Source organism: Pristiophorus japonicus, chromosome 10 (genome assembly GCF_044704955.1).
Source record: "Pristiophorus japonicus isolate sPriJap1 chromosome 10, sPriJap1.hap1, whole genome shotgun sequence".
NCBI classification, from domain to species: Eukaryota; Metazoa; Chordata; class Chondrichthyes; family Pristiophoridae; genus Pristiophorus; species Pristiophorus japonicus.
Genome location: NC_091986.1, coordinates 90,141,216 through 90,154,596, shown reverse-complemented (window position 1 = coordinate 90,154,596; position 13,381 = coordinate 90,141,216). Strand labels below are relative to the sequence as shown.

Below are 13,381 nucleotides of genomic sequence, written 5' to 3'. Positions count from 1 at the left end.
CTAAATCAAAAATCGCATTAGCCCATTGGTCATGATAGTCACAGGTCCATATCCCTTTTACTTGAACCTGTGGTATTAACTCTTTCCGTAATTCATATCCATAATTTTAAACACAGTAACCATTCAGCATTGAAATATGAACTCTTATCATAAATCGTAATTCATATCCATTATTTTAAACACAGTAAACATTCAGCATTAAAATATTAATTCTTATCATAAATCTGTCATCCTACATTCACATTGCTCATTTAGACTTGCTCTTGCCTTACAAAAGTCTCTTTGTGGGGACCGCCACCGGTGTAAGGCCCTTTTAAGACTCCCGGGTGCATTTCCCTTTTAAGACGCCATCTTGTGGTTCCCACGAGGCTTCTCTTGAGTGCCACCATTTTAGTTGCTCTGCTGGCCTTTGTCTGCAGAGCTCCGTTGCCACGAGGCTCACCACCATCTTGAGCTCGCTGGCGAAGAAAGAACAGAAGGGACAAGGAAGAAAGGAAGGAAAAAAAATGGCCCAGAGCAACCCAGCTTGGCAGAAGTGGCTCCCTGGACTCGATCAGTCACAGTCCCTGTGAGTCCTTCCGTACTTGCTGCCGCATCCGCCGCTCTGGCTCGCGTTCTCCCATGTCACCGCAGCCTCTGCTCCCGCCGTTGTCTCCGCCGTGACCGCCCCTCCTGCGGCCGCCGTGGCAGCCACCATCGCAGCTGCTACCGCTGCCCGACTTTTCCTCTGCGTGGGCCCCCCCGATCCGCTGGCCAGCGATGGACCTCCTGCTCATCGCCTGCAGCGCCCCGCCGGCCCGCACCCCAGCGATCGGCCCGCACCTACACACCAGCTCTTCCAGGGTATGCTGGTCGGTGGAGGCTGAGGCTGCAGGATTGCTTGAGGTCAGGAGTTCTGGGCTGCTGTCGCCTGTGTGAGGATTTAGGCTGCAGCTGAATGGCTTCTTTCTCCTCCAGCTCGGTCGGCGCTGCTCTTTGGGAACCCGGGGGACAGCGTATCTATGGAGGAATGAAATCTTCCCAGCTCCACGGACCTTCCCCATCCATCTTCTGCCGAGAAGCGTCGGCCCATTGTCTGCAATGACCCACAAAGGTAAACCGTGCGCCTCACCACTGTGAGATATCTGCACATCCGCTCTGCCAAGAACAGGTATCAGTTCCTTGGTGTAGGTGCACAGCTTCACCGTGACTGGGACCAGCTTGGGTCGTGCAGCTGGGTTGACCTACAGTTTATCAAAAGTTTCCTGACTCATCAACGACGGACCCGAGCCGGTATCTACTTCCATACTCACAGGGACTCCGTCAATTTTTACTTCCATAATCACTGGGGGCAAATGGTTGGTACATGTATAAAGTCCAAACGCCTCATCTTCTACCTGCTCCTCGCTAAACAGTGGATCATCCATCATCTCCTCAGTCACACGGTGAGTCAGATTTCTTTTGTACATACGCTGAAGGTGGCCTTTCGTGTGGCAGGTATTGCACGTGTACTCCGCAAACCTGCACCGGTGAGCCCCATGGCTTCCTCCGCAGCGCCAGCATGGTGCTACTCGATTAGCCCCCCCTCGGCGGACTCTGAGTTCCAGGACCCTGAGATCCGTGCTCTCTGCCCTGGGCAGAGTCGCTCTCTGCCCTGGGCAGAGCCACGTTCTGCAGTTTTGTCCGTGGTGGGTGCTATCCTGTGGACGGTGCTTGGCGGGTTCGAGACTGTGTGGATCATCTGCTTGGTGCTGCAAGTCGAGGTCATATATACCTTTTGTCAGGGTGACTGCAGGTTCATGGGATAGCAGCTTGTGAAGGAGACCTTCATGGCCAATCCCCATAACAAAAACGTCTCTCAACGCCTCGTCAAGGTGTGTGCCAAAATCACACAGCGCCGCGAGTCTCCTGAGGTCCGCAGCATATTTGGTGACATCCTGTCCCTCAGGTCTGGAGTGGTGGTAGAATTTGTGCCGGGCCGTGAGGATGCTCTCCTCTGGTTTCAGTTGGTCACGAATGAGTGCGATCAGCTCCTCATATGACTTGTCCCTGGCGCTCGCGGGTGCCAGCAAATCCCTGACGAGGCAGTAAACCTCATCACCATAACTGGAAAGCAAAATCGCCTTACGCTTCTCTCTTAGTGCGCCCGTGTGCCCCATCAGGTCGTTTTCTGTGAAGTCGTATTCGAGCCTTTCCGTAAAGGCCTCCCAATTGTTGCCCATGGTAAAGTCCTTTAGCGAGCCCAGAGTTGCCGTGGTTGTGTGAAGTTCGTCCGTATGCTCATTGTCAATGTGGTGTATGTAGCACACAAATCACTGACTCCACACGGTCTGGTGCTGATATAACTGCTGTGACCTTAGTCCTTTATTGTGTAACTCCAGGTGTGGTGGACAGCCTTTTATACTCGGTCTTGCAGGTACATTCAGGTCTCCCACCACAGCGCCCTCTGTGGCGCACCATTGTACTTATGCATTTAATGTACCTGGACAATACATAACAGTATTTATCCCCTTACTCTCGGAAAACAGGGATATTAGTGGCTTATGGTCCGTTTCCAACTCAAATTTTAGCCCAAACAGATATTGATGCATTTTCTTTACCCCATAGACACACGCTAACGCTTCTTTTTCAATCATGCTATAGGGTCTCTCAGCCTTAGACAGACTTCTGGATGCATAAGCAACCGGATGCAATTTCCCAGATTCATTAGCTTGTTGCAATACACACCCAACGCCATACGATGATGCATCACATGCTAGTACCAAACGCTTACATGGATCATACAACACAAGCAATTTGTTTGAGCATAACAATTTTCTAGCTTTTACAAAGGCATTCTCTTGGCTTTTGCCCCATACCCATTCATCTCCTTTATGCAGTAAGGTGTGCAGTGGTTCGAACAGTGTGCTAAGACCCGGTAAGAAGTTACCAAAGTAGTTCAGGAGTCCTAGAAACGACCGCAGCTCCTTCACGTTCTGTGGCCTCGGTGTCTTCTCAATTGCCTCCATCTTTGAATCGGTGGGCCTGATGCCGTTTGCCGTGATTCTTCTCCCCAGGAACTCCACTTCAGGCGCCAGGAAAACGCACTTCGAGTGTTTTAACCTGAGCCCCACGTGGTTCAGTTGACTAAGAACCTCCTCCAGGTTCTGCAGATGCTCGACTGTGTCCCGACCTGTAATCAAGATGTCGTCCTGGAAGACCACCGTGCGCAGGACTGACTTCAGTAAGCTTTCCATGTTTCTCTGGAATATCGCCGCGGCTGATCAAATTCCAAACAGACATCTGTTATAAATGAACAGACCTTTGTGCGTGTTGATGCAGGTGAGGCCCTTTGATGATTTCTCCATCTCCTGCGTCATGTAGACCGAGGTCAAGTCCAGCTTCGTGAATGTCTTTTCTCCCGCCAGTGTAGCAAAAAGGTCGTCAGCCTTAGTGTAATGGATATTGATCCTGCAAGGAGAAACGATTGATAGTTACTTTGTAATCACCACAGATTCTGATGGTGCCGTCTCCCTTGAGGACAGGAACAATCAGACTGGCCCACTCGATCAGCGAAATGATGCCCTCTCATTGCAGCCGGTCCAGCTTGATCTCTACCCTTTCTCTCATCATGTACGGTACTGCTCTCGCCTTGTGGGATGGGTCGCGCCCCCGGAATTAGGTGGATCTGCACTTTTGCTCCTTGGAACTTCCCGATGCCTGGTTCAAACAGCGAAGGGAACTTGTTTAAGATCTGGGTACACAAAGTGTCGTCAGCGCGCGAGAGCGCTGGGACGTCGTCCCAGTTCCAGCTTATCTTTCCCAGCCTGCTCCTGCCGAGCAGTGTGGGACCATCGCCTGGTACCAACCAGAATGGTAGCTTGTGCAACGCTCCATCGTAGGAGACCTTTACAGTAGCACTGCCGATTACAGGAATCAGTTCCTTTGTGTAAGTTCTCAGTTTCGTGCGACTGGGAGTCAAGACTGGCCTTGAGGCCTTGCTGCACCACAATTTTTCAAAAGTCTTTTTGCTCATAATGGACTGGCTTGTGCCCGTGTCCAGCTCCATTGACACGGGGAGTCCATTTAATTCAACCGTCAGCATTATCGGGAGACACTTTGTGGTAAATGTGTGCACCCCATATACCTCGGCCTCCTCGGTCTGAGGCTCTGGTTTGTCGTGATCCGCCGTGGATCTGTCCTCCTCTGCAACATGATGGTTTGCAGAATTAACAGGGTTTTCAGCTCACCTGCACATACGTTGGAGGTGTCCCATTGTTCCACAGCCCTTGCAAACATACACTTTGAAGCAGCTTGAATGGAAACGATGATCACCCCCGCAGCGGGAGCAAGGTGTTAATGACCTTGCATTCATCCCTTTTGATGGTGGATTCTGCGACATCTGTGGACATGCAGCTGCAGGCATGTGGGGCCTGCCCTGTACATTGCGATTTGAAAACAACATCACTTTGTTCACAGTACTTGTAGCAGTACTCGTGTGCTGAGAGATTTGCTTAGGATTGTCACTGGTGGCAATGAACGCCTGGGCTATCATTATGGCTTTACTCAAGGTTGGGGTCTGTACAGTCAAAAGTTTGCGAAGTATCACTTCATGACCAATGCCAAGTACGAAAATATCTCTTTAAGCATGTGCTCCAAATGTCCTTCAAATTCGCAATGTCCTGCAAGGCATCTTAGCTTGGCGACATAACTCACCACTTCCTGGCCTTCAGATCTTTTGTAGGTGTAGAACCGGTACCTCGCCATCAGATTCTCCCGGACCAGTTTGCACAAATCATCGTACGATTTCTCTGTGGGTTTCGCTGGAGTAAGCAGATTTTTCATGAGGCCATACGTTGGTGCCCCGCAGACGGTGAGGAGAATTGCCCTTCATTTGGCATCGTTTGCTTCTCCTTCCGGCTCGTTGGCCACGAAGTATTGGTCGAGTCGCTCCACGAAGGTTTCCCAATCATCTCCCTCCGAGAATTTCTCCAGAATGCCCACTGTTCTCTGCATCGTTGGGTTCGTCATCTGTATCTCGTTGCCAGTTGTTATGTATGAATAAAGAGTCTGGCTGGATACTGTGAGCTCAAAGTAAAGTGTGACCTTAGTCTTTTATTGCAGGTCTCCAGAGTGCCTCTCCAGCCTGTGAGGCCTCCTTAAGTACCTGTGCTCCCAAGGGGATTGTCGGATCCCTTGGGACTCCAGGTGATGTGCCCTCTGGTGGCTGTACAAGCTATATACAAGTTTACATACATAACATTAACGATGTGTTAGAATGAATCAAACTAACAATGAGAGTAAATTAAAAAGGTACCTACTGGGCTGTGATGACATGCCTCAAACCTATCACCCCTATTCCTTTCACAGACTGAGGGTCAAAAATACTGAGTGCTATCTTCTCAAAGTCTTACAATTTGGCTGTTGTCCCACTAGTGCTTGTACGTTCCCTGTGGTTGTCAGCTATGTTCTCTTGGAGGTACACACAAAAGATCCATGTCAGAAATTGGCCCAGAGACCTAAGCAGACAATCCTGTGACCAGTCCATAATCACTCTATGCTTGCTTGCATTAGAAAGCAGTGTGCGTTGGTTGTTATTCAAATATTTTTCGACATTTATGTCACTGTGATCCACAATAGATATGGGCCAAAATTTTACACTTTTGGGCTTATCGCCCAAAAATGGGCATTATTTCCGGCGTGGGCGGTAAAAATGGGTTTTCAGATTGCCGGCTTCGCGCCCATTCTCAAAGCAACTAGTCTCCATTTTTGAAATTGGGCGTTACCGCGAGCGATATAAAATGGGCGGCAGCGTGAAATCTTGCTGACCTTCTGCCGTAAAGTGTTGCGTTCTTGGCAACGACATGCCAACGCTCGATTCCCACGATTCGGGAGGTCAAGGGTCATCATGACATGCGCAGAAGAGGAGACAGAGAGAGAGGGAGCTGAGAGGGAGTGAAGGCGTGTGTGGGTGTGGTGTGGCTACTTTGGGAGGAAGGAGGGAGACTTTAGAGTTTCACAGCAAATAGGGAATCAAAAAGTATCTGTTACCAACCACATATTTGCCTGAATTTGGCCTATAATGGAGGGAGAGGGGGAGGCATCAAAGCACGCTGCGGAGACTGGCGCTGGCGAGAGCAGTGAGGTGGGAGAGGAGCACATTGGAGGGCGCAAAAGAGCAAGGAGGTTCTCAGACGAGGCAAATGCCTCCCTCCTGCAGGAGATCGAGTTACGCTGGGGTGATTTGACACAGGGAGAGCGTAGGAAGCCCACCCCAAAGGCCTGCCAGAAGATATGGACCGAGATAGCAGAGGTGGTCTTGTCGGTGACCAACGATGTGCGTGAGGGCAACCAATGCTGAAAACGATGGAACGACCTTGTGGGATCCGCAACAGTAAGTATTCCATTTATTTACATGTAGTTATGTATTTATATAATTTGATTTGTAACAGTCATGAGTGACTATCAGCGGATGTGAGGTCTCCACTTTTACCGGGACTGTTTTACTCAAAGCCTGCTTTCACGATATACGTCTTTAGGTAAAGAATGATAATTATCATAATAAGCATGATTACATCTGTCAGTTATGTGTTGCATCAGTCTCTGTGACAGTACCTAGCAATGATATCATGCAATGATCTCATGTCATGTCGTCCTGTCGACTTTTACAGAAGAAGCTCTCGACAATGAGGTCCGAGCAGAGGCGAAAGGGTGAGGGGCCAATAGTTCCCAGTGACATCACTGAGATGGAGGAGTGGGTGCTCACAATCATGCGGAAGCACACCCGGACAGCTACGGAAGCATCTGCAGACCATGAAGTGATGCCACGTGAGTAAAGCTTACACCATTGCGTGATGTAAAGTCAATAAATGCCACACCCACTCATATCCGAACAAGCATATATGATAGATGTTTCTAAAATTGTCAAAGAAATAATGCTGGCCTAATGAAAATCATTGCAATGCAAATGTGTTGATGGTCATGAAATGTGATGTCTGTGATGATTTTGATAGTGGTGGTGCTTTTGTCGTGCATATGCTGTGTGTAGCGCTGGACTCACCTTGTGACCCTAGCACCCTCTTCTCCTCTAATAACCTCATTTGAGTTTTGCAGCTCAGCCAGCAGCGCAGCCCCAGGCACAACCACAGAGGCCAGAAGGTGGGGGCGCGGGGCCCGACTCTCCGGACGATCCTACATCTGGTGCTGAGGGGCTCCGATTCTCACCCGTCAAACCATTGGGTCTGTTCTCCACGGATGAGAGTGCCAACTTCGAGGAACCTGCATCACCACGTTCCAGAAGACATTCCACCCCAAGGCCATCTAGTGGTCCTCCGGTCATTCACGGCTTCAGTCTGGAGGTTCCGGCCCCAAGCACCTCGCCACAGGGCACCCCATTTGTCCCCAGGACGGCGCCAACCCCGCGGAGACCTCATAGACGTGGCAGGTCTGTTCCACGAGTGCCACGTGACAGCGGAGAGATGGTACAGTTGTCCAGGCAGACTATAGACTTTGGTGACCAGCTCATCGAAGCATTGGGGGGCATATTCCTACAGCTGGCCACCATGACTGAGTACATTCCGCGGATGGCGGAGGCCCTGGATGCGATAGCCAGGATCACTGCTGGCACAGGCCTCCCAGTGGTCCCAGAGTGCGGCACTCCACCCCTAGATTCCACACCACCACTGCGAATGACAAATGAGAGCAAGGATCAAGATCCTGATTCTGTATCAGAGAATGTTGCTCCCTCGGCACCCCCGCTCCTGTACCCGTGCAACGACCGCCTCTGCCTTCATCTCCCCCAATGAAGCACCGCCTGAGGAGCTCCTCGGTCAGTTGCCGTGGAGTGAGGAGGGGAGGGGGTAGAGATGGGGAGTAGAAGGGGAGGGGGGAAGGAAAGTGAGGTGCATGTCCGCAGGTGATGGCTGTGTTATATCTCCATCTGGGTGTCTGCAATTTGGTGTAATGTATGGGGGGAGGGGACCACAATCCTGCTTTGCCTTTGTATTCTGTGCTGCTGGATATGTTGACCATTTGATTGATGTCAATGGTGGAAAAAGTGGGGTGTGATTGTGGGTTGGCTGTTTTTGCCTGTGATACTTATGATTTCAGACTAATGTTGGTATAAAAAGGTTTTTATTGAACATAACCTTGTTGTGCAATATCTCAAAAAGCTGGACCGTTACACACTGGTGATTCTTTAACATCAAAGGGTTAAATAAAACTTAACTTCAATCAGCATAAACTTTAACTGGCACCAAGGTGATGGGCACCATTGGTGTCTGAGCTGCACACACACAGCCGTGTGCCAGTGTTGTCACTCACAGCATCAATCTTTCAGGCAAATCGTTCAGATATCAGCTCCTCACTTAAGAGTCTTGCAGCTATGTAGCCACCACGTCCCTTTCCTGCGGTCTGGAGGGGGTCGTGGGCATGGCTGCATAGCCAGCCTGATTGTCTGGCCCCAGGTCAGCATCCAGCCCCTCGTTGTCCTCTTCCTCTCTCTCTTGAGGTGGAGCATCAGTCCCTTCTGGCAATTCTTGGCCCCTCCTGATAGCTATGTTGTGCAGCATGGAGCACACGACCACGAATTTACCGACTTGCTCAGGGTTGTATTGTAGTTCCCCTCCTGAGTGGTCCAGACATCTGAAATGCTGCTTAACCACAGTTATTGTTTTCTAGACCACATTGCGTGTGACTCTGTGGCTCTCGTTTTATCGCTTCTCGGCCTCGGTGTGGATGTCACGCATGGGGGTCATCAGCCAGGTGGCTAGGCCATATCGGTTGTCACCAAGCATCCAGCATTGTCCTTGTGGCTGATTCTTAAAGATGTCAGAGACAGCGCTCTCACGCAGGATGTGAGCCTCATCAAAGGTGCCTGGACATTTGGCATTCACTGCCATGATGATCTGGTTGTGGTTGACAACTAGCTAGACCGTCAGGGAGTGAAATCCTTTTCTGTTCGAAAATAGTCCGGGTCCTGAGAAGGTGGCCACATGGTGATGTGAGTGCACCGTATAGCTATCTGCACCCTGGGGAACTTAGCAATATGGTAGAATGCTCCAGCCCTGTCAGTCTGAGCCTCCGTGGTCATGGGGAAGCTGATAAAGGCCATCCTTCTCACATACAGGGCCTCCGTGACCTGTCTAATGCAGCGATGGGTGGCATGGTGAGACAGAGGGCAAATCTCGACCGCAAAGGCCCGAAAGGAACTGGACGTGAAGAAAGACAGTGCCGCGGTGACCTTGACCTCGATCGACACTGATGTCCTGATGGCAAGCTGCATATGTGGCCTGGTGAGCTCACATATTTCATTGATCACCACCTTGTGGAAGCGCAGTCTCCAAAGGCAGGTGTGGTCAGAGACGTCTAGGCAAGACCTCTTTTTCCTGTACGTGCGGGGTATGTATGGTCTGGCCCTCCTCCTCATTCTTGCATGTCTTAAATTGGGCACATAATGATGTGCATCACACATTGAGCCATCTGCACTCTGCAGCATCTGCATATTAATCGATGCAGGCTCAGAAATGGCTGGCCCCATTGCAATGAAAGTATAATAGCGATTGATCAGAAGCAATAATTTCCTCACTAAAATATACCTACAGTAAACCCCCAATAGTCCAGAGTCTGAAAATATGTCTGTTGCGATGGTCACTTCACCTGAGAAGAACTCCAGAGTCAATGCAAACTCCCCTGAAGTTGAAGCAGCCTTTTGAATGAAGCGACCTGCGATTTAAAAAATGGCAGCCACACCGCTGGCTTTAGTTCAGAACAGTTCCACTTTTTCTGGGCGTTTTTTTGAGCAAGCGATATTGTGGGCGATATGTATGGTGGGTGATCACCTGGTCATTAATTTTGCCAAATTTGACCTTCACGACAAAAACAAATGTATTATTGAATCTTGGTGTTAATTCCGTGTGGAAAGTAACACTGGGCGATATTATGGGCGCTGATTTTGCCCATTCTGGTGATTCTGCTCAAATAAAGTGGGCGAGCGGTATAATTTTTTCCCGGTGTTAAGCACATGGGGAAAGTAACGCTCGGCGATAAGTTTCTCAAAAGCACCCGCCAGTTTCCATTTTGTGGTTAAATGGCGATATATGGGCGTTATACGTCATTTCAGCGGTAAAATGGACGTTAAGTGGGCATTAAGCATGCAAAGAACGTGGAAAGCCTAGCCCATAAGCTGCACATTTCCTGCAATTAAAAAGGGTGCAGAAATGGCAAAACAGACATCTTCATACTTTACCCAGTAAGGGTGGTACACCTCAAAACTATGCACTTCCCCTTTGTCTCTCTCCTCTCCACAGCCATCTCTCTTTTCCTCTCCTCTCCCTCGCCCTCTTCCTCTCCTCCCCTCCCTATCTCTGCTCTCTTCCTCCCCTTCCCTTACACCTTCCCTTTACCCTTCCTCCACGTCTCCCCCCTCTCCTTCCCCTTCCTCTTGCCTTCCTGTCCTTCCCTCTCCCTTCCTTCGCTCCTCTCCACACCCTCTCGACTTCCCACCTCTCTCCTCCATCTCCCCACCCTTGTCCCCACACTTCCTCTTCCCTCTCCTTCTATATCCCTTCAGACCATCCCCTCCTTCTCTCAACATGCTTGGCAGCACCATGTGAACAATAAACATGCTTTCCTCTACTGGGCTGACTAAAGATGGTCAGTTATTCCTCTGTCAGCTTCACTCAACAATGTAAATCAGCTGACCTACACCACACTACTTGTAAATATGGGGTTACAAACATGCTATTCATTTATAGTAGCTGATGTATAAATAAAGAGAGAGATCAACTAATGTGCATTTGTACTGCAGTAACAGTGGAACCCAGCAGTGCTTGGAGACCAGGTCCCCAACGAGTGTAGTGTCTTGAATAAAGAATCTGACCAGATACTGTAAGCTCAAAATAATGTGTGACCGTAGTCCTTTATTGCAGGTCTCCAGAGTGCCTCTCCCGCCTGTGAGGCCTCCTTATGTACAGGTGCTCCCAAGAGATTGTGGGATCCCTTGGAACTCCAGGAGATGTGCCCTCTGATGGTTAAACGAGGTATTTACAGGTTTACATATATAACAACACTTCCCCCTCCCAAAGCCAATAGTGTAACTATTTACAATGTGAGTTGATCTGGGGCCTTCCTTTCCCTGGTTGATTGTCTCGGTGCAAATGCTGGTTTTGGTGAGTCGTTTGTTGGGCCCTCGCTAGGCTGCTGCGCAGCTGGCCTTGCAGGGCTGCTGGATGTGGTGAGTCCTGCTAGGCTGCTGCAGGTGATGGGTTCTGCTTCGTGGTCAACCGCTGGGTCGGTTGCCACTTGTGTCTGTGTTGGGGGGTCGAAAAAGGTCGCGTCTATTGTGGGTTGTTCTGGATAGTCCATGAAGCTGAGTTTGGTTTGGTCCAAGTGTTTACTGCAGGTGAGTCCATTTGAAAGTTTTACCAGAACCACCCTACTCCCCTCTTTGGCCACGACAGTGCCGGGAAGCTACTTGGGACCTTGTCCATAGTTCAACACAAATACAGGATCATTAATCGCAATTTCGCGTGACACATTTGCGCAATCATGATATGTATTCTGTTGAAGCCGCCTGCTCTCTACCTGTTCGTGTAGATCAGGGTGGACTAATGAAAGCCTTGTCTTAAGTGTCTTCATGAGCAGTTCAGTGGGGGGATCCCCAGTGAGCGAGTGGGGTCTTGTGCGGTAACTAAGCAGGACTCGGGATAGGAGAGTCTGCAGTGAGCCTTCAGTTACCCTCTTCAAGTTCTGCTTGATTGTTTACACTGCTCGCTCTGCCTGACCATTGGAGGTTGGTTTAAACGGGGCATAGGTGACATGTTTGATCCCATTGCAGGTCATGAACTCTTTGAACTCGGCACTGGTGAAGCACGGCCCATTGTCAACTACAAGGACATCAGGCAGGCCTTGCGTGGCAAACATGGCCCGCAGGCTTTCAATGGTGGCAGCGGATGTGCTTGCTGACATTATCTCACATTCAATCCATTTGAAATACACATCTGCAGCCACAAGGAATATTTTTCCCAAGAATGGGCCTGCATAGTCGACATGGACCCTGGACCACGGTTTGGAGGGCCAGGACCATAAACTTAGTGGTGCCTCCCTGGGTGCATTGCTTATCTGTGAACATGTGTTGCATTTGTGTACACAGGACTCTAAGTCTGCATCGATACCGGGCCACCACACGTGGGATCTGACTATCGCTTTCATCATTGCAATGCCTGGGTGGGTACTGTGGAGGTCACTAATGAAAGTGTCCCTGCCCTTTTTTGGCACGACTACCCGATTATCCCACAGGAGGCAGTCTGCCTGTATAGACATTTCATCTCTGCGCCGCTGGTACGACTTTATTTCTTCCTGCATCTCTAACAGGACATTAGACAAAATCCCTTGGAGCACACAGTTTTTTTTTACTAAGGACAGTAAGGGGTCCTGGCTTGTCCAGGTACTAATCTGTCGGGTGGTAACAGGTGATTGCTCACTCTCGAATGCTTCCATACCATAACTATATCTGCGGGCTGTGCCATCTCCACCCCAGTTTTCTGTGCCTGGCCTAGGATGGATGGCGTAGTTGTAGGCGGACAATGTGAGTGCCCATATCTGGATGCGGGCCGATGCATTCGTATTTATCCCCTTACTTTCAGAAAAGAGGGATATAAGTGGCTTATGGTTAGTTTCCAATTCAAATTTGAGCCCAAACAGATATTGATGCATTTTCTTTACCCCATAAACACACGCTAACGCTTCTTTTTCGATCATGCTGTAGGCCCTCTCAGCCTTAGACAGACTTCTGAATGCATAATCAACAGGTTACAATGTCCCAGATTCATTAGCTTGTTGTAATACACACCCAAAACCATATGATGACGCATCACATGCTAGTACCAAACGCTTACATGGATCATACAGCACATGCATAACAGTTTTCTAGCTTTCTCAAAGGCATTTTCTTGGCTTTTACCCCATACCCATTCATCTCCTTTACGCAGTAAAGAGTGCAATGGTTCTAACAGTGTGCTAAAACCCCATAAGAAGTTACCAAAGTAGTTCAGGAGTCCGAGAAACCGCAGCTCCGTTGCGTTCTGTGGTCTCGATGCGCTCTTAATTGCCTCCGTCTTCGAATCGGTGGGCCTGATGCCGTCCGCCGTGATTCTTCTCCCCAGGAACTCCACTTCAGGCGCCAGGAAAATGCACTTCGAGCGTTTTAACCTGAGCCCCACATGATTAAGCCGACTAAGAACCTCCTCCAGGTTCTGCAGATGCTCGACGGTGTCCTGACCTGTAACAAAGATGTCGTACTGGAAGACCACAGTGTGCGGGATCGACTTCAGCAAGCTTTCCATGTTCCTCTGGAATATCACCAAGGCTGCTCGAATCCCAAATGGGCATCTGTTGTGAATGAAGAGACCTTTGTGCGTGTTGA

The 13,381-nt window shown here is 49.6% G+C and overlaps 1 long non-coding RNA gene across 1 annotated transcript; it reads left to right on the top strand.

Moving 5' to 3' along the window:
• The first annotated feature begins 922 nt into the window (after positions 1-922).
• LOC139274761 (uncharacterized) lies at positions 923-9,222 on the top strand. The gene is made up of 3 exons (XR_011595596.1): positions 923-1,424; positions 6,630-6,786; positions 9,086-9,222. It is a non-coding gene; the product is annotated as an uncharacterized lncRNA (long non-coding RNA).
• The last annotated feature ends 4,159 nt before the right edge of the window (positions 9,223-13,381 follow it).